Raw genomic sequence first — 18,231 nt, 5'->3', positions numbered from 1 at the left:
TATCAGCTTTTATCAGTTTTAGATTCCAAATCTCCTTCCGTTTTAGATTTTCAACCACCACCCACCTTTTATGATCCAGTTAAAGTGGTGAACTCTGTCTTGAGAGTTCTCAGGCACAAGGGGGTCATCTCTGATTACCTGGCCCTCAAAATAATCCTTCCTCCTCCCGCTACTCCCCAAACAGAGGGATTGGCCCTGTATCTATCTCAAGCTGAAGAGATTTCTCAGAGATCTGGTTCCGACCTTACAGTCTTTTGAACTTTGTGTTTACCTATTAGCTGTGTGTACCCATTTTGAGTATTCCCCTATGCCCATTAGTGATAGCTTTGCCCAAAATGTATCCCTGAAAAAGATGGGGCCTCGAGGACTGCTTCCCATAGAGGCTGTCAGCTACTTCAAGGGGAACCCCAAGTGCTGTCTTCAGTCATCCATAACCTCCTGCTGCAGAACAATGGCTGTGGGATGTGTCTCGGGACCCCTACCCTGCACATTTTAGCATTTGGAATGAGACTGTTGCTCAGTTCTAGGCATAAGATGGCATGAAAAGCTATCCCTTTCCCATAAACTAATGGTTTGTGCTTCTAATGCTCAACCGTGTGCCACCTTGGAGGTCCCTTCCTGGGCCTGAGATGGGAGAGGAGGGTTAACAGTGGCCAGCATGGCATGGGTCCCCTGGGTCACCTTCTGTCCTCTGAACGGCACACAAAATTACATCTCAACTGTCCAGGAGAAGCAGCTTTTCAGAGAATAGTCCAGACCAACAGAGCCCAGGTGGACATTATCCTCCTGACAAAGACTGTTGGAAGCTTGAAATGCCAGGAGACAGAGTGATAAGCCAACCACAGAGGAAATCACCCAGAAACCCAGGGAGCTGAAATCCTCTTCTCAAGTTCTTGTTTGAAAAAAACAAAAAGACCCGAAAAAACAAATGTTTCGTAATGGAGCTCAGAGGAAGTCCTGGGCAGCCACTAAGGCAGATCATTTGACCATGCCACACTGGGCTGTCCATGGCTTCTGAGGAGGACCCAGGACCCACGCCTGCCTGTGACAGCTCTCATTAGGCCTCACTCTCCAGATTTTGTAGATTCCTGAATTCTCTCTGGCTGGGAAATTTGATCAGTCATCTGAAGTTTTAAAAGGAGGTAGGTGAAGATATTTTTTTCCTGACAGAACAGTTTAAATCCTGTCCTGAATCAAGGATTTGCTTAACTCCTAATTACTTAGTTAGAAATTAAGCTACGGTTTCTTCAAACCAAAGTTTTTAGTCTTCAGAAATGACATTCCAGGGGGTGAGGGTATAGCTCAAGTGGTAGAGAACATGCTTAGCATGTACGAGGTCCTGGGTTCAATCCCCAGTACTTCCCTTAAAAAAAAATACACCTAATGACCTCCCCTCCAGAAAAAAAAAGACACTGCACTAATTAGTTTCTTAAAATCACTTACGCCATAGTTTACCTGACAACCCTTCACAGTTTTCTGCCACCCAAACGCTTCTTAGTGCCTGTAGCACAGACCCTCCCAATCTATAGTCTTATATGAGCAACAGTTGGGTCTATACATCCACTCCACTGTGGTGCTTGCTATACTTCGCTTCATCTTACTGAGAAGTTGATTAGGTACAACGTAAGAAGCAAGGTGTCACGTGGTTGCCTCTGCGCGTCCCTCGATGACGTGCACATACCTTTGCACTGGCAAGCTGAGCTGGCTCTCCTCCCTTGCCGGTCCTGTGCATTTCTTCCCAACTCTGTATTCTCTGACATCACATTGGTAGCTTGACATCAGCCATGCTAGTATTTACACCAGGAAAACTGGCAAACACTACAAATCAGGGCTTTTTGTTGGGTGGCAGGGGCGGGGTGGAGAAAATGGCGCTTAGAAAATGTCTGGAAGAAACAAGAAACCCAAAATAGTTACCTGTGTGGAGTGGAACTGGAGAGCAACAATATGGGAGAGACTTTCTTTTTTCGCCTTTTGAATTTTTTATCATGTGAATAACTATTTTTTAAAAAGAGAACTTTCTTTTTTTAAGAACAAAGGCTTCCTACAGTTTTATTAATCCCACATCATCAGCTAGAAACTGCCTAGGGCTGAGCTGTCTGGTTGAGGAAGAGATCAGAGCCTGGAGACAGTCATCACAGTGGCCTCAGTGGAGCAGCATCCATCCTGGGGATGGAAGTGGGGGCTGGGCAGAGGCAGGGCCTGAGGACGGACAGAGCACAGGGCAGGCAGTCCTTCTAGAACCTCACGTCAAGTCCGAGAGGGGACCCAAAGTAATGCCAGACCTCTAGCCAAGATGTCAGGCCAAAGTTTGGGTTACCAAATCCCAAGGATCAGAAAAATGGGTGTGAAGACAGGACACCCAAAATGGTGCAGCTCCAGGGAGGAGAGGGGAAGCCGAGACTTGCTAGAAAAGAATACAAGGTTCACAGGAGGAGCTTTTAGATTATGGGGCTGAGGGGCAACTTTTTCTTTAGGCCATTTCCCCTACAGCTTAAATTAAAAGGGGACATCAACTCTGCCCAGGAGGGAAGGAGGGCAAACTAGGGCAGTGAGGAAACAGGTAGAGACAGGTTCCTCAGGACTGGGGAAAAGGCTCCTCACAACCCTCTGGGGGAGGCAGCGATAAACAAGTTCCAGGGAATGAACCGGAGCTCCAGGCGGATTCCAGGAACCTCAGCCTCCTGCAAAAGAGACCTTGGTCAGTGTCGGGGCTGGGGTAGGGGGTCCCACTGGAAGATTTTGCAGTAGTTTGGGAATTCTGAGCAGAGATCATGGAGGCCCCACGTACAAGGGTGGACCATAGCCAGGAAAATCCATCCAAGATGCAGATTCAGGTGGGCAGCCCTAGAAAAGGCTGGCAGGACCCCACTGATTGTGGAGCTTGGGGCGGCTTGGCATCGCTCCCTGAGGGGCAGATACTTGGGAAAGGAGACTGTCCAGAAAACTGAGCACAAAGGGACCATACATTGCCTAGGATGGCCAGAACGTCAGGGGAGGGGCAGTGGGAGGTTGGAGCAGGCTCCTCCCCAGAGCAATAGCCAAATGCCACAGTGTGTGCCCTCCATGGCCCTCAGACATCTCCAAACTCCACTGACAGTGCAGGCAGTGCCCTTTGAAGTCTTGTCGAATAGGGCTGCCACTAGTTACCAGGGACTTGAATATCCCATTTTATAAACACCTAGGGGTGGTGATGACAACAAGAACTATTAGGCCCCCTTTCTTTTTAAGTTGCTGCTAAAATCCTTCATTTTTTAGATAAATTAAATGCATAAATCTCCTATCACTGGCACAGGATGTCCCCTGTCTCCTTCCATACTGCTGAGAATTGAGCAACCTTAAAATGCTGCTGCATCTATTGATTAACTACAGTCAGCCCCACATCAACTACAGGGAAACTAAGTCAGTTTCTGCTGACATTCACTGTCAACATGTTGAATGCTGAGTTCACACAGACATCAGTAAATCATAAGTTCCAACAGATTCAGCTATTTGGGGCATATTTTACAGCTAACACATGCCCCAAAGCCTGTCAAGAGGCCAGCAACCCATCAGGACATAATCAGAGGAAAGCCTGCCCAGCCTCAGTCACTCATTAACCAACACTGAAACATATGGCTCCTGTGTGTCGTGCAAGGATGCAGAGGAGGCCTAGCCCTAAGTGGAGGAGAGGATGGGCCCATGACAGCCATCCAACTAGCAGGCTGTAAGCCCCAAGGACAGCCCTGTGCTGTATTTGTGACTGTATCTCTTGCACCTAACAGGAGGCCTAGCACTTAGTAGGTGCTCAACAAAAAATTAGAAATGAATAATATGACATGATGCTTTTGATAGTAAAGATTTGGGAGGAAGATCAGGAGGAAGTGGTTAATTCTGTTAGGGAACTGAAGAAGCCTTCACAGAAGAGGTCACAGGACAAAGCTGGTCCCTGAATGTAGGAGTCAAAGGGCAGAAGAGAGAGAAAGGCAGTCCAGGAAGAGGCCAGTGAATGTGAGGGCATGATGTGCCAAGAGGTCAGGCAGGAAGGAAGGCAAGATGAGGAAGGTAGGCAGACCCAGGCCCTCCAGACTCTACTCTGGTCCATGTGACACGTTCTCCTTAGAATCAGGAGCCAAGCTGCCTCTTTAGAAATATTTCCTTTTGTCAAAGGGTGAAACCATGCTGTGTTCCCTTTCTCACCTTGACTGCCTGGGAGCTCCTGAAATGCTAGGTTCCTTATACTTCTTTGTGACCCCTAATAGTCCCACACAGGACTTTTCACCTAGTAGATCCTGTATTAGTTCTCTGTTGCTGCATAACCACATAACAACAAATACAGCATCATAATTTTTTTTTTTTTTTTGTGGAGGGAGGCAATTAGGTTTATTTTTATTTATTTATTTGTTAATGGAGGTACTGGGAATTGAACCCAGGACCTCGTGCAAGCTAAGCATGCACTCTACCACTGAGCTATAGCCTCCCTCTGCATCTTAAAACAATACACATCTATTATTCACAGTGTCTCACAGGAGTCTGAGCAAGGCTTGACTGGGTCCTCAGTAGGGCTTCAATCAAGGTGTCCTGGGGGCTGGCAGTCTATCTGAGGCTTACAGGGGAAGAATCTGCTGGCAAGCTCATGTGGTTTTGGCAGAACTCAGTTCCTTACAGGTGTCAAGCAGAGGCTTGTTTCTTGCTTGGTGTCAGCTGGTATCTCAGTATCTTACCCTCTCTATAGGCAATCCCCAGCATGGCAGCCTGCTTCTTCAAAGCCAACAAGGGAGGAGGTATCTGAGCAAGACGGTTGTTCTGATCTTGTGTAACATAATCACAGGCACGCAATCACACATCTCATCACCTTTGCCCTGTTCTATTGGTTAGAACAAGCCCTCCTCCCTCCTACCCATACTCAGGGCATGAGGACCAGGAGGAAGGATCATGGAGCCACCTCAGATCTGTCCACAAGTCCTCATTGGATGGATAGTAACTGTTAGTTACTTGAACCACTCCTTTTGGCAATTAAGGATATCATGTCACATAGACATTCATATTGTTTCCCCAAGAAGACAGTGAAGTGAGCTCTCTCCCTACCAAGAATGCTCTCGTTGCCCCCACAGCATCACTACAATGTTGGGCACAGACAAGTTGATAAATATGACATGAAGAAACGTTATAGGATTCACATTACTGCCAGAAAGACCTGGTGTTTTCTACCATCAGGGTGATTATATGCTTGCCATAAATTTCTCAACTGACATATATAATTCTTAAAAAGCCATAAAACAAATTTAACAGCTATAAAGTGGGACCTCAGTCAGACATCACTGTTACGACGGTGGCCCTTCCCTGGAGAATGTTTCCTAACCCCCAGCACCTATTGTTTCCCCCTACTTTACAGATGAGCTGTGTACATTGTCACCGCTTCCAGATTCTGTTAGTACAAAATTTCATTAGCACAGTATGACAGCCTGGGCTTCGGGGTCAGGTGACCTGGGTTGACATCAAGCTCAAGCCACTGATTGTGTGACCTTGGATAAGTCGCTTAACTTCCAATAAAGATAGCAAATGCTTGTTTAGTATCTGCTATAAACCAGCCTCTTTGCGTATATTAAACTCATATAAATTCATTTAACCCATATAACCACCCTGGGAGGTAGGCACCACTATTAACCCCATTTTATAGATGAGAAAACTGAGGGATGATGGTTAAGGCCAGGGCTTAAGATTCTCAATGTGAGCAAGAACATGGAGATTGAAGGTAAGTGGTGATAAGACAACTGACAGAGGAAAAGCAAACAGGACACACCAGGAGATTCTCTTTCTAACCTGCTGTTCTCACTGCTGACCCTGGCCAAGCAGGACAAGTAGAAACCGGGTGGTTTACCATTTGAATCACTAGTACTGACTAAGAGCTTAAACATGACTTGCACCCCTGTGCAGGGTGTGGGGAGAAGAAAGGAGAAGCCATCATTTTGGAAACTGAATTGCATCCTGCTTACAGCTACCCTCACTTCAGTATTTTTAGGTGGGTCTGGGAGGCCCTGCCTGTCTGACTGTCCCTATTAGGTGGCGGTACTGGGTGAGGTGCTGTACACACTGAAGGTCTGTGGCCATGGCAAGGTGGGGACTGGTGTTGGAGGACAACTGGTATCTCAGTGAAAGTCCCCCTTATGTGAGGGGCTGGGGCAGGGCAAGGGGCTCTGTCTTAGCTCCTGGAACCTTCCATCAACTCCACAAGGACAGGGGCATCTGAGTTAGCCTGTCAGCAGGAGGGAGCTCAGGGACCAAGATTTCCAGGCACTGGGATGACTTGGGGGGTGGGGATGGACAAAGTTCAACCTCTGAGAGCAGAGAAGAGGGGAAGGGGTCAGAATACAGAAAAAGCAGGCACAGCTGACAAAAGATGCACTTGGAGAAAGCGCCCTTTCACAACAGCTGGGCTCCCCCGTTCCTGCTTAGGACACAAGCTAATGCGCCAGGCAGGGGCTAAAGACGGTGGCACTCAAAAGGATCTAGGGTCTTTCCCTCCCACTCCCCTCCGGGAGAGGGCTCTGGGCCTCCGTCTATCTCCGCCTTACCCTTCATCCTTCTTCCACTCTCACCAACGGATCTTTAGCCATTTGAGGCTGCCTCCAGTGCGGCTGTTGGGAGGGGACCCGCCAGGGCTTTTAAATCCCCCACAGAACCAGACATCCCTTTAATCCAGGACCCCCTCCTCTGCCCAGACGCCCCACTCACCCCTGGACCAGTCTGGAGGCCACCCTAGGAGTCTGGCTTCTCTAGGAGGGCTTAGTAAGTCTCACTCGGAAGCAGTGTTTCTTACACTTTTCCCACCAACATGACCGGGTAATAGCTGGGAGTCTCCGCTGGTGCGCAGACATGTACAAAATGAATGCAGCTTAGCGCGGACAGGATCCAGCTGCAGACTATCCCCACGGGGCACATGGGGATCCCGTGCCTGTCCTCACTCTCCCGAACACCGTCCCCGTATCTCCCACCTCCCCCTTTTTGCCTGCCTCTCTCCCCTTCCTTCCTGACGGCGGGGAGGGGATTCCAGAAGCACAGAGGAGCCCCCCGCGCTCTGGTGCTTACTGCCCGAGAATGTGCCCACTTTCCCGTGGGGGCGGGTGCGTTCTGCCTGGCAGCTGCCCGTGAGCGGAGGGGACACACGACGATCTCAGGTTGTGCCGGGCGGAGTGCGCGCGCCTGGGTGCCCCTCCGCGGTGGGGACGACGGGTCTCCAACCGCGACTGCGCCGCTTGCCCGTCGGGAGAAACGTGAGGCCCGAACACAAGCAGGAGGCAGAGGCGGCCGGGCTCTGCAGACTCTGCACCCGCCTGACCCCCGCCCCGCAACGTGCAGTCCCGGGAAGGAGTCTGGGCGCCAAAAGCGCCTCAGGAAGCGCGGAGGCGCTCGGGCTGGGTGATGGTCGACTTTGCGCACAAATATAGGGCTCGCGGGGCCGCAGGCCTCCGCGGCGGGGACAGGACGGACGGAGCGGTGCGAATGGAGAGAGCTCGGCTCTCCGCAGGGGATCTCGGGGTCCCGCGGAGAACGCAGGAGCCAGAGGCGGGGAGGGGGCTCCGCCAGGCTCCTGTTGAGCCCTGGAAAAACCCCGGCGCGCGGGGGAGAGGCGGGCCAGGTTGCAGGCACGGCCGGGAACGGCGGGAACAAAGACGGCCCGCGGCCGGATGCAGTCATGGAAAAACCCATCGGGGCGCCGCGGCGGGGGCGGCAGGGGAGGGGCGGCGCGCGCCAGCAGCCTTGCCACCCTCGCCCGCCAGCCCGGACGGGGCTGCTGCCGGACCCCGCCCCGGAGCGCTCCTCGCGGGCGGAGGGGAGGCTCGCGAAAACAGAAAATGCCGGTCGGGGAGGAGAGGCCTGAGGGCCGAGAACCAGAAACCCCCTGGCTCCCGGTACTGAGCGCCAGCTTGCCCGCCCGCCCGCGGTGCACGCCCCGTGCTCTCCACCGGGAGGGGAGGGTGGCCGGGCTGCCGCACGTCGGGTACACGCGACGCTGCACACGGCCACTTGGCAGCTGCTGCAGCGGGTGGTGGCCGGCCCATAGGGGGCGCGCACAGACCCCGGCAATGGCGCGGACGCGTGTGCGGCGGCTCACAGGCTCCTGCACACACATGATCACTTAGACGCACGTGCGTCCAGACACGCTAGCTGCCCCCAGTTCCCAGGATAGAAGGGAAGCGTCCGACCCCGGAGGGGGGGGTGCGAATTAGTTACTCGTTAGGCAGCCCCCGGGGCTAGTGACAGACCCTCAGGAGCTGGGGGGGGGGGTCCTTAGAAAATGCTAGGTTAGGGCCCCTCTATCCTTCACTTTACAGGTGCGTGCGCAGGGTTCGTCCCAGGGCTGGCGTTTCCCTCCTGTGCAGGACTGCCCGCCCTGTCCTTGTTTTACAAACCTGCCTAAGACCCGGCGTAAGGACTATTTTTTTTCTTTAGAAAAGGAAAATGTTGGCGCGAGTTGGACTCTGACTCCTGAGGCTTTTTCCAGTTATGACTTATTATGAAGAAGAAACTGGACCCAGAGGCCATAAAAGGAGTTGGTGGGACTGAGAAAAAAACATTGGTGCCTGGTTTGGCCTCAGCCACAGGCTCAAATGTCCCCTTGTTTATTTGTGCTGCTGCCTGCTGTGGGGTGCCTTGGGACAAAACCTGAACCCCTGGGGTCCCTGCTGTGGGGAGGGGATGTAGAGTAGGACATAGTTCTGGGGGCCCAGAGCCAGATTCTGGAGCATAGGAGACCCCGGATTCTGCCCGAATGAGGAGTCTGCTGGGTTGGGGTGGCAGGTGGGGGTTCTTGTTCAAGAAGAGGGCTGACTTTATGAGGCCTGGCTGTTGGAATTGTTGTGGGAAGATAGTTGTGGTGGGGGTTCTAGCCGCTATTCACAATATAGGGTCAACAGAAGCAAGTACGCCAGCGACAGGCCAGGGCCAAGTGAAAGGGCATCTCCTCGTGGTCCCTTTGTGAACTGAGGTTGGAATCAAATGACCCAACCCTGCTGCCTCTCCCTTACTTCTTGATTTGGAGGATCTTATCCAACATCTTTGGGCCTCAAATTCTTTGTCTGTAAAATGGGGACAAAAACTCCTCTATAGGGCTATTTTGGGGATTGAAAGGGGTATAAGTCTCCCATCCTGCCTTCCCTCCTTTTTCCACTCCTCAAAGTCTCTGGTGGTTGCTCACTAGGACTCCTAACAAGTCCTAGTTTCCCAAGAGCAGGTGGGGTCCAGTGGGACGAAGGCTGGGGAGCAGCGCCCCCTGGTGGTGATATCGGGAGGGCTCGGTCAGTCCGTGAGGACACGCCCGGGCTAACCTGCTTGGTGCCTGATGGCGTTTGGCAAGTTAGGGCCTCCGTGAGCTGATCTTGGGGCTCCACGCAGGGAGGCTTTTCTTCCTTGCTTCAGTTACCACCTTAAGCAAGCAGAGAGAATTCTGCTTTTCCACAGCAGCCTTTTTCTGCCCTCTGATAACCCAGCTTCTCCGTTTTTAACAGGTTTGTTTCCCTCACTTCTGTCCTGCAGGAATCCATTTGGCATTTATACTGTACTTAACAGCTTACAAGCACTTTGACACATGTTACTTGTCCCTAAGGTGTGCTGTTTCTGGATGGTGACGGTGCTAGATGGATAAAGGATCGTGGTTTGGAGCGTGGCTGGGGCACAGTGGGCTGATTTGGATCCTGCCTCCTCCATCCAGCTGTGTAACCAGGACGACGTTCAAAACATTGAATAACCGGTAAGACTGGCAGCGACCAATCAGAGCAGACCCTGCCCTAAACACCAGGTACAGCCAAATGTGTGTTCCTGCTGAAGATTCTGGAATAATCTCAACCTCACCAGGCCTTGGTTTCTCTATCTGCAATATGGACACAGTGACTCTAATAGTACCATTTTATAGGGCTGTTGTGAAGACTAAATTAGTTATTGCATGTAAAAGGTTGAGAAACCATTTTCTGCACACAGAAAGCACCCAGGAAGAGTTAACTTTATTACTAATCCATCCCTTCTCAGACTCAGTGACTCAGGGTGACTGGCACTCTTAGGGGAGACTCCCCAGATGAGCCCACAATATGCACCTGGGCTGGCCTCCTGGCTCACCTCCTACTTCCCACACCTCTTTGTCTAGCCCTCGAGGTATTCTGCTCTCTAGAAGTGCTTCTCAAACCTGACCACATATCTGAATTCCTGGGAGGCCTTGTTAAATTGCAGATTCTAATTGAGGAGGTCTGCGTTGGGCCTGGGAGTCTGTATTTCCTATGAGCTCCCAGGTGGTGCTGATGTTGGTCTAAGAAGCAAGACTCCCATAGATCATCGCAGAAACAGAAGTATCAGCTGATCGATCTGTAAATGTCTGTTGAGCACCTGCTCAGTGCAAGGCTGTGTAAGGACCCAAATGGGCCAAGGGCTGGGTTCCAACCTCAAGCAACAGACAGGTTATCACACAAACGCAGGTTAAAACTAACAATCAGGCCAAAGGGCTAACGTGTGCCGAACAGGAGGTGCATGCAGTGAATCCTTTTCTTCCCGGCAGCCAAAGTGATGCTTTAAACAGGTAAAGATCTTCACTTTGGCCAAGGTGTTTTATTTCCTTCAATTGAGGTTATCTCTAGAGAGGGCTGACAGCTGAGGGTCCTGGTGTCTGCAGCCAGCATCCCCAGCACTGGGGTACCCCCCTGCAAGGGGCCTGGATGGGGCAGCACAGTGCCCACACAGTGGTGGGGGGCTCGCTTTGCCAGGAGGGTAGGGTTCAAATAGGCTGGTGGAGGGAGCCCAACAGACGGGTTTGCAGGGCCTGATCCCCGGTTGGAGATGAACCAGATGGGCTGAGGCAGTTCTCTCTCCTGGTTCCCTGAGGACAGAGAGGGATGAATCATGGTTGTGATGTAGACCTTAGGAGGCCACAGACATGTCCTTGATTTTTGTTCTTATATATTGTTTTAGTGTTGGTCATTGCCAAAGTCTCTCATCAATCAGCTGCTATACTTCATGGTTCATCATCTTATGTAGCTGACCCTCAGATACTTTTTCAAGAACAAATGTTCTTTGGCTGAAAATAGAGACCCAAACATCCAGTGTTTGCAGAAATGATCATTTCTGGAAGTGTTCTGTGGTTCTGGTTCTTTGATTAAAAAACACTGGGCACGTCCCCCCCCCTGCCCCCCACCATGTGATATTTGGTGGGCCTCCTTGGATACCCGGATTGTGCTGAATGGATGTGTAGGACAGTGGTCCAGAAAGCAGCTAGCAGCACCATGGGGAGAGGTCAGCAGATAGACCCTGAGAGAGGGAACAGGTGGGCTGTGCTGAGGAAGGAGGCTTGCTTGGTGTCGAGGACGCACCAGCTGGGCTGGCTTCATGAGCCTGCAACCTCTGCTGTCCCACAGGGCCCCATGCTTGGTTTAGTGCTTTGTGGTCACTGGACAGTCTTAGTACTTTTCTAACAAGGAGGCTTCCATTTTCATTCTGCCCTGGGCCCCATAAATTATGTTGCTGGTTCTGTTCACCAGCTCTGGTTCCAAGGCCCAGGGCCTGTTCCCGAGGGATCATATGGGAGACACTAAGGAATCGGGGGGAGGGCAGCAGGGAGGAGATGGGCCTGGATGAATTTAAACAGGTCCTATATGTGAGACTGGGATCATGGCGCCTGCTTCACCCAGAGGGGAGGAGAAGATGAGGGCTGGCGACTTTTCTCAACTGAGACCAGACTGTGGAGAGTCACTGCCTGGGAAAGCCAGCTCCTGGGCTGCTCTTCGTGAGATGCCAGATGCCTCCTGCCCTCCGAGCCCCTGGTCAGCTGTCAGACTGTTGACAGGAGACATGAAGGTTCACAGGGATGGGGCAGATGCCTTGGTTGGGTAGGACAGGCAGAGCAGAAGCACGCCGTGGCTCCTGGGCCAACAGCTGGTCTGGGATGTCAATGCTGGGCCCATTCTCTGTGGCCTGGGTTCAGATATCTGTGTCCCCAGTCCAGCCATTGGGCAAGGGGAGGCTCCAGGGAGCCAGATTGTGAGAGGCATGGATGTAACCCTGTTGTGACAGGTGCCATTAGGAAGGAGGAGCCTGAGAGGCCTGGATAGACCGCCTCCCTTAAGTCCTGAGACCCAGTTACAGTGCCGAGTCCTGAGCGGTCCCCCAGGCGGGCCGGGGCCAGCACTCAGGCCCAAATTTAGGTCATTGCTGTGTCTTTGCACACCTGATGTTCTTCCTGCTCCTGTTGTGTCTTGTCCCTCACCTTATTCCACTCCTGGTTCGAACATTATCCTCTCTCCTCTGTGACTGATGCCACCTGCCTCAGTTTGTTTACACAAGTACTTGTCACTTTTGGTCTCTTGCAGTTTACTCTCAGTGGGCAGGACTGAGGCCTGTTCCCTACCTTGTCCTGCAGTCATTTCTGAGCAAGAGGCCTCTCATCTTATTTTTGCATTGTGGCCTCCAAATTATAAAGCCGATCTGCTCACCAGGCAGGGAGGACAGGTACGTAGGCTCTGGAGATGAGAACCTGACAAGGGGTTCTGAGTGCTGGAGGCGTCTCGCAGCTCCGAAAGGGCAGCAAATGTCCACAGTCCCATGGGAAGGCCGTGCTCAGAGTCCCATGAGAGCCTACTGTGTGCTAGTGAGGGTGACTGTGCGGGCCGGCCTGCTACAAACAGAAGCGCTTTTCTTCCAGGAGCTTACCCAGGAGACCGTTTACAAGTAGGACAAAGCCTGGAGGTCCAGGGGCCTCCCCAGCAGGAGTGGGGAGAAAACCGGGGCGGCAGGGAGAGGAGGAGGGGCGTCCTGCTTTGGGCGCAGACCCCGCCCCGCCTGGGTCACGGGCCTCCGAGGGCTGAAAGGGCCTCTGTGTTCCGTCCCCCGCCTGCCCCCGGGCCAAGAGCGCATTTCCTCAGCTGCGCCAGACCCCGGAGGCTCCGCAGACCCTCTGGGGACAGACACAAATAGTTCCCGGCCCAGCTGCCCGGCCAGTTACCTTGGGAACCAAACTCAATCGCCTGACGTCACCGGGCCGTTGCGTAGCAACCGGCAGAGACTCTCCCTCCAGCTCTCCCCGCCTCCGCGGTGAGGTCGCCGTCGCCGAGGAGACTGCCGGACTGGGCAGGGCGGAGGATGCCCCCGCCCGGCCACGCCGTCCCCGTCGCCCCTCTCCCGCCAGGCCGCGCCCTCTGTTCCGCCCCGGAGCGGCGGCCCCGATCCCGGAACAGCTCCTCCCCGCGACGGAAGGGGACCAGCCTCGGCGGAGGAAACGGCGCTGCCTGGCCTCGGACTGGCTGGCGAGGGCCCCGGGGTGGCCTAAGCGCGCCCCGCAGCCAGCCAGGATTTCTCTCCCAGAGAGAGGCCTTTGTTCACCGTCACCCATCTGACTGTCCCTTTTCAGTTCCAGTCTCGTTTCTCACCAGGCCTCAACCTGGGCTCCTGCTCTGGTTACAAGGAGCAGGTGGCAGCGTGGGGCGTTTCCACTCCCCTCCCTTCCAGTCGCCCAGGACATCTCAGCCCTGCTTGGCCACCTGCCTTGGGGGAGGAGACAGTGGGCCCTGCTCACGCCACTCTGCTCCGATCCCTGGTTCCTCCTCCACTCCTGCGCCTTCCCCTGGCGTCTGTGCTGTGACATTCACCTCTATGCATGTCGTGCCGGGTGTGGTTTGGCAAAGCCACCCCTGGGTGGTGGGCGTGGGGAGGGAGGGGCCTACCTGACCACTTAGCAAAGTTTCTGGCATGGGTGTTCTGAGGCTGCTGCATCTCCCTGCCCATCTCTGTTTTACACCATAGCTGCATCCCAACACCCAGAATCATTCAGGGGCCCGCAGCCACCTGCCACCAGGCCCTTCCCCACCCATCTTTGGCCAAGGGTAATCGTAACTACTACTTCTAGCTAGAGGACCTCAGTTGTCTTTATTCACGTTCAGGGTGGTGGAGGCCGTCTGTAGGAGGTGTTTCTCCTCATCAAAAACTGCTTTTGACAAGCACTAATACAATACAGGTGATCAGAAACATAACCAGGTGTTTAGGTGAATCCTATTTTCTCATTGATCAATGTTTAAAATTCAGAGATCCAAAGGAATAATTTTCAGTCTGTGGAATTGAAGGGAGAACACTTCAGAATGCCTCAGATCTTTCCAAGGCACATTGTTAAGGGAAAGTTCTGACTGTAGGCAGAATATTCACAGACAAGCTTATGCATGTGGTGGTGGACACTCCCCAGGGCTTAGAGCCCTAGGATTGGGCTCTGTGTGGCCTTGTGCAAACATCCAACCTCATCTGGAGTCTTGGCCTGGTTTTGTTTGAAAGATGACCTTCTGTCTACTGGGGAGCCTTCAGATACAGGGCTATGCCATGTACAGTGGGAGACCCAGGGGAGCCAGGAGAGGACAAGTTGCCTGGCTCCCTCCTTACCCTCTCTGAGAGGGGCGTGGCTCAGGGTGCTCAGAGCTGCCTGCTCGGAGAGGTACCAGGCACACTGGACGAGGGAGGCCTTTCCAACATGTGATCTAGGCCAGGCCAAGCGGAGTCCCTCCCCTTGGGATTTATCAGATTGGAGCAGGGAAACAGACCTTTCCTCTTGGTCTTAGAAGTGCAAGCCTGTGGGCCTGAGCCTCCAGGAGCCACATTCCCCACAAGGAGCAGAAGCCTGGAAGAGAGGCAGAGTTGCCATGGGAGGTAGAGGACACAGCGATGGAGGTATCCTGACAGCTTTGAGTCCCTGACACCAGGCGTCTCCAAAGCCAGTTCCTTCCCAGCCCTTTTCTGCCCAGTCCATCAATCTGTGGGGTTTTGTCATTTCCAGTTAAGAGACTTCTGACCAATAATAGACAATGCAGAAAACCCTCAGGAAGGAAGAAAACTGACATTTGTTACACACCTACTGTTAAATGCTTACTTGTTTCCTTCCTTCCTCTCTCTCTCTCTCTTTCTTTCATGCATTCTTGACCCTAGCATCCCTGGGAGGTATTTTATAGATGAAGAAATGGAGATTTGGCCCTCACCTAGGACCATAGTACAGGTTCAATGGATACATCCCATCCAGTGACTCCTTGGCTAAGCCCTACCCTTGAAGGCCTTTGCCATGGCCAGGTCCTTCTTAGAGGACTCTGGGCCTTCTGGAGCTGAGTCTTGGAGCGCTGTTATGCAAATATTGCCATGATGTTAGGCTCCAGCAGCTACTCCAGTTGGAAGGTGTTTGCCCTTCTGCCCTCCTGCCCTTGTTCCTAAAAGCTTCCTAGGGACGTTTCCAGCCTGAGTCAGCTCAGCTGGTGGTATCTCGGGTTATGTTCTGAACCCCTGTGACATAATAAGAAATATATATTGATTTCTGCCCCTGGCTCCTGGCACAGAGTTTCTAAAACCCTTGGAATTTCCTGAATGGTAGGGGTGAGAGAAGCCTCTTTTGTTATTCATAATAAGCCCTTTTCAACCATACCTGAGTTGTACTAGGAAGGGACTCTTGGAGGAAGTCACCAGAGGAACCACCATGGGATTAGAGGGTTGGAACTTAAGCCCCACTCCCACCTCTGGGGCAAGGAGAGGGCCTGGAGATGGCGTTAATGACCAGTGGCCTATGATTTATTTCATCAGTCATGCCTACATAATGAAACTTTTATAAACCCCCTAAACAATGGGGTGCAGTTTGCTTGTGGGTTGGTGAATGCATCCATGTGCCAGGAGGGCGTTCTATCCCAGCTCCGCAGAGACAGAAGGTCCTGTGCTCCAGCTCTTTCTGGACCTCACCATTGTACCTCTTCATCTGTATCCTTTATAATAAACTGGCAACTGTGAGTTTATTGCCCTGAGTTCTGTGAGCTGTTATAACAAATTATCCAACTTGAGGAGGGAGTCATGGGAACCCCTGATTTGTAGCCAAGTCGGACAGAAGTGTGGGTAACCTGGGGACCCACTGCTTGAAATTTGGACAGTCTTGTGGGAGTGAGCCCTTAACCTGTGGGGTTTGTGCTGACTCCAGGTAGCTAGTGTCAGAATTGAATAGTAGGAGATCCAGGTGGTGTTCGCGAAGACTGGAGCATTGCTTGGTGTGGAAAACCCATACATTTGGTGTCAGAAGTGTTGTGAATAGAGAAACTATTTTCTCAGATCCTCAAGTGTGCGTCCTCACGGCTGAGATGCGGTCTGGGGCCCTCCTGGTGCGGGCAGTGTGCCCTCCTGCCAGCAGAGGGCGCCTTCCCATTCTTAGGGACTGGAAGCTCAAGATCCAGGACCAGAGGGTCCAGTTTTTCATTTAAATATTTAAATATATACTTAAGAGCTCAGTTTACTTCCACATTTTATCGCACCTGGCTGAGGGGACTGCTCTTACCCATGATCTCTTTCTTCTGGAGACACTAGTTTCTGGAAAGAATCTGCCTCACCCAGACAACCCTATAAACTTGACTGCAGTACATGCTGACTTTTAACTAATTAGCCAAGTGGCCATAGTCTAAACAACAATATTGTCCTCACAAAACAAATAAAAACAGTGACAGAGATTTAACTTTTTCTTTTTACCGTTCTCTAAGTGGCCTCCCATTTCTAACTTTTCTTACAACAAAGATACTTTTTAAAAGTTGTTAAACTTTTTCCAGTCTTTGAACTTGGAGTCCCCTCCTTTCCCACAAACACACACACATCTCAGATGGGAAAAAACAACAGCCTCTGGCCACAGGTTGGGTTCTCCAGGATGCAGGTGCTGAGCCAGGAGAGTGAAGCCAGAGTGGGTGGATGGGGAATGGAGCCTGTGATGCGGACCCCATATCACTCTGGTCAGCCCCATGGGCAGCACTCTGGTCCTAGAGTTGTCCCACACTGGCCTAGGACATTGGGGCCTTAGACTCCTGTGTAGACCAGTTACTGAACTGGGCCACTTGGGAGGCATGACCTTGGGCAAGGCAGCTCTCTAAAGGGGCTGGTGCTGAAGGTTGTCCACTGACAGCACTGAGCTAATGGAACACGTCCTTCATTGGTAGGGGATTGGGCGGCCCATCACAGTGGGTGGAAGGCACAGTGTTCCTCTGCCATCTGCCAGGACTTGTCACTGGCCTTTCCTTAGCCATGCTCCTGCCGGGCTCAGGTGTTAGGATGTTACATCCACCCCATGGCTCTTAGACCAGTCTAAATGTTTCTTTAAGCAGAACCTCTGCTTACTGGCCAGTCTCTCAGTGGCAGGACACACACCCCAAAAGATGGTTGGTAATCACAGAGAAACACTGATGGTTGATGTTAACCCTAACATATAAACAAGAAGGGGTGAGGAGGCGCCAGCTTTGTTGGAGTGAATTCATAATTTTGTTGGGCCTCAATTCTCAACACCAGCAAGTACTCCGCATACAGCCACCCTGTTACCCTGAAGACTGCACATTCTTTTTCCTCTTACAGACCACCTTCTGTCCCTACTAACTAACTACCTCTCCCCATAATTCAATAGTTGTTCAATTTTTATCCATTCAACATGGTGGCCCATGTGCCCTTGTGGGGCCGGGTCACTCCCACTTGCTCATGGCTCTGTGTCATGAATTGCTTCCTCTTGCCTGTAAAACAGGGCATTTCCCCCAGCGCCTGTCTCTGGGTCTTTCCTTCCTCACTCTGGCCAGAACTGGGGTGTACCTACTTCTCTCCACGTTGGACTTCTCAGCCCTGAGCGCACAGCCCTGACCTTCCGCCCAGATGCAGTAGCACCTGGATGTCTGGGGTCCCACCTGCAGAGATGTGTTGCCAGGCATATTTGCCAACAGCAAAGAGGAAGGCTGGGAGCAAGCGGGGAAAGTCTGTCGTTGGCACATAGCTCCGCAGAACCCTTCTGTCCTAATAATCACAGTGATCGCTAACACTCACATAGCACTCAGCCACAGGCCCGGCACTGTTCTAAGCATTTGACTCATTTAATCCCACAATGGTTAAATGATAATGGTTAAATCCCCAGATGATAAAACTGAAGCACAGGGAGATGAAAGTAACACAGCTAGTAGGAGATAAAGCCAGGTTGAAGGTAACCTGGACCCCAAGGCTATGCTCCTTACAACTCTGCTGGCTTCAATACACAAAATAGTGTTGGTCCAGCAGCCCTTCCTGTGGAGAACCCCCAATTCTGGGCTGACCCTGGCCCCAGAATTGGATGTGAAGCCCAGGGCAGGTAACAAGGGATTTCAATCCTGTGGCCTCGGTGATTGGTTCAGCAGAGAGCACAGGAGCCAAGCCAGGCCTGGGACTGTCCTGCCAGAGCCAGTGGAAACAAGGGCCTCTCTCTTTCCAGGAGGGTGG

General features: G+C 52.2%; 1 protein-coding gene across 2 annotated transcripts in view; it reads left to right on the top strand.

Annotated features, from left to right (window-relative positions):
* Positions 1-997: 997 nt before the first annotated feature.
* Positions 998-18,231, top strand: part of NMUR1 (neuromedin U receptor 1) — a 55,712-nt gene continuing 38,478 nt past the window's right edge. Inside the window, exons 1-2 of one of the 2 annotated variants that reach the window (XM_064485259.1) lie at positions 998-1,142; positions 9,584-9,727. The gene's annotated coding sequence lies outside the window, so the exon portion shown is untranslated. Of the gene's footprint in view, positions 1,143-7,759; positions 9,486-9,583; positions 9,728-18,231 lie in introns of those variants that run through there. The other variant, XM_064485260.1, reaches the window with a different exon arrangement.

This window comes from Camelus dromedarius, chromosome 4 (genome assembly GCF_036321535.1).
Source record: "Camelus dromedarius isolate mCamDro1 chromosome 4, mCamDro1.pat, whole genome shotgun sequence".
Taxonomy (NCBI): domain Eukaryota; kingdom Metazoa; phylum Chordata; class Mammalia; order Artiodactyla; family Camelidae; genus Camelus; species Camelus dromedarius.
This window is presented reverse-complemented; position numbering and strand designations above follow the sequence as displayed.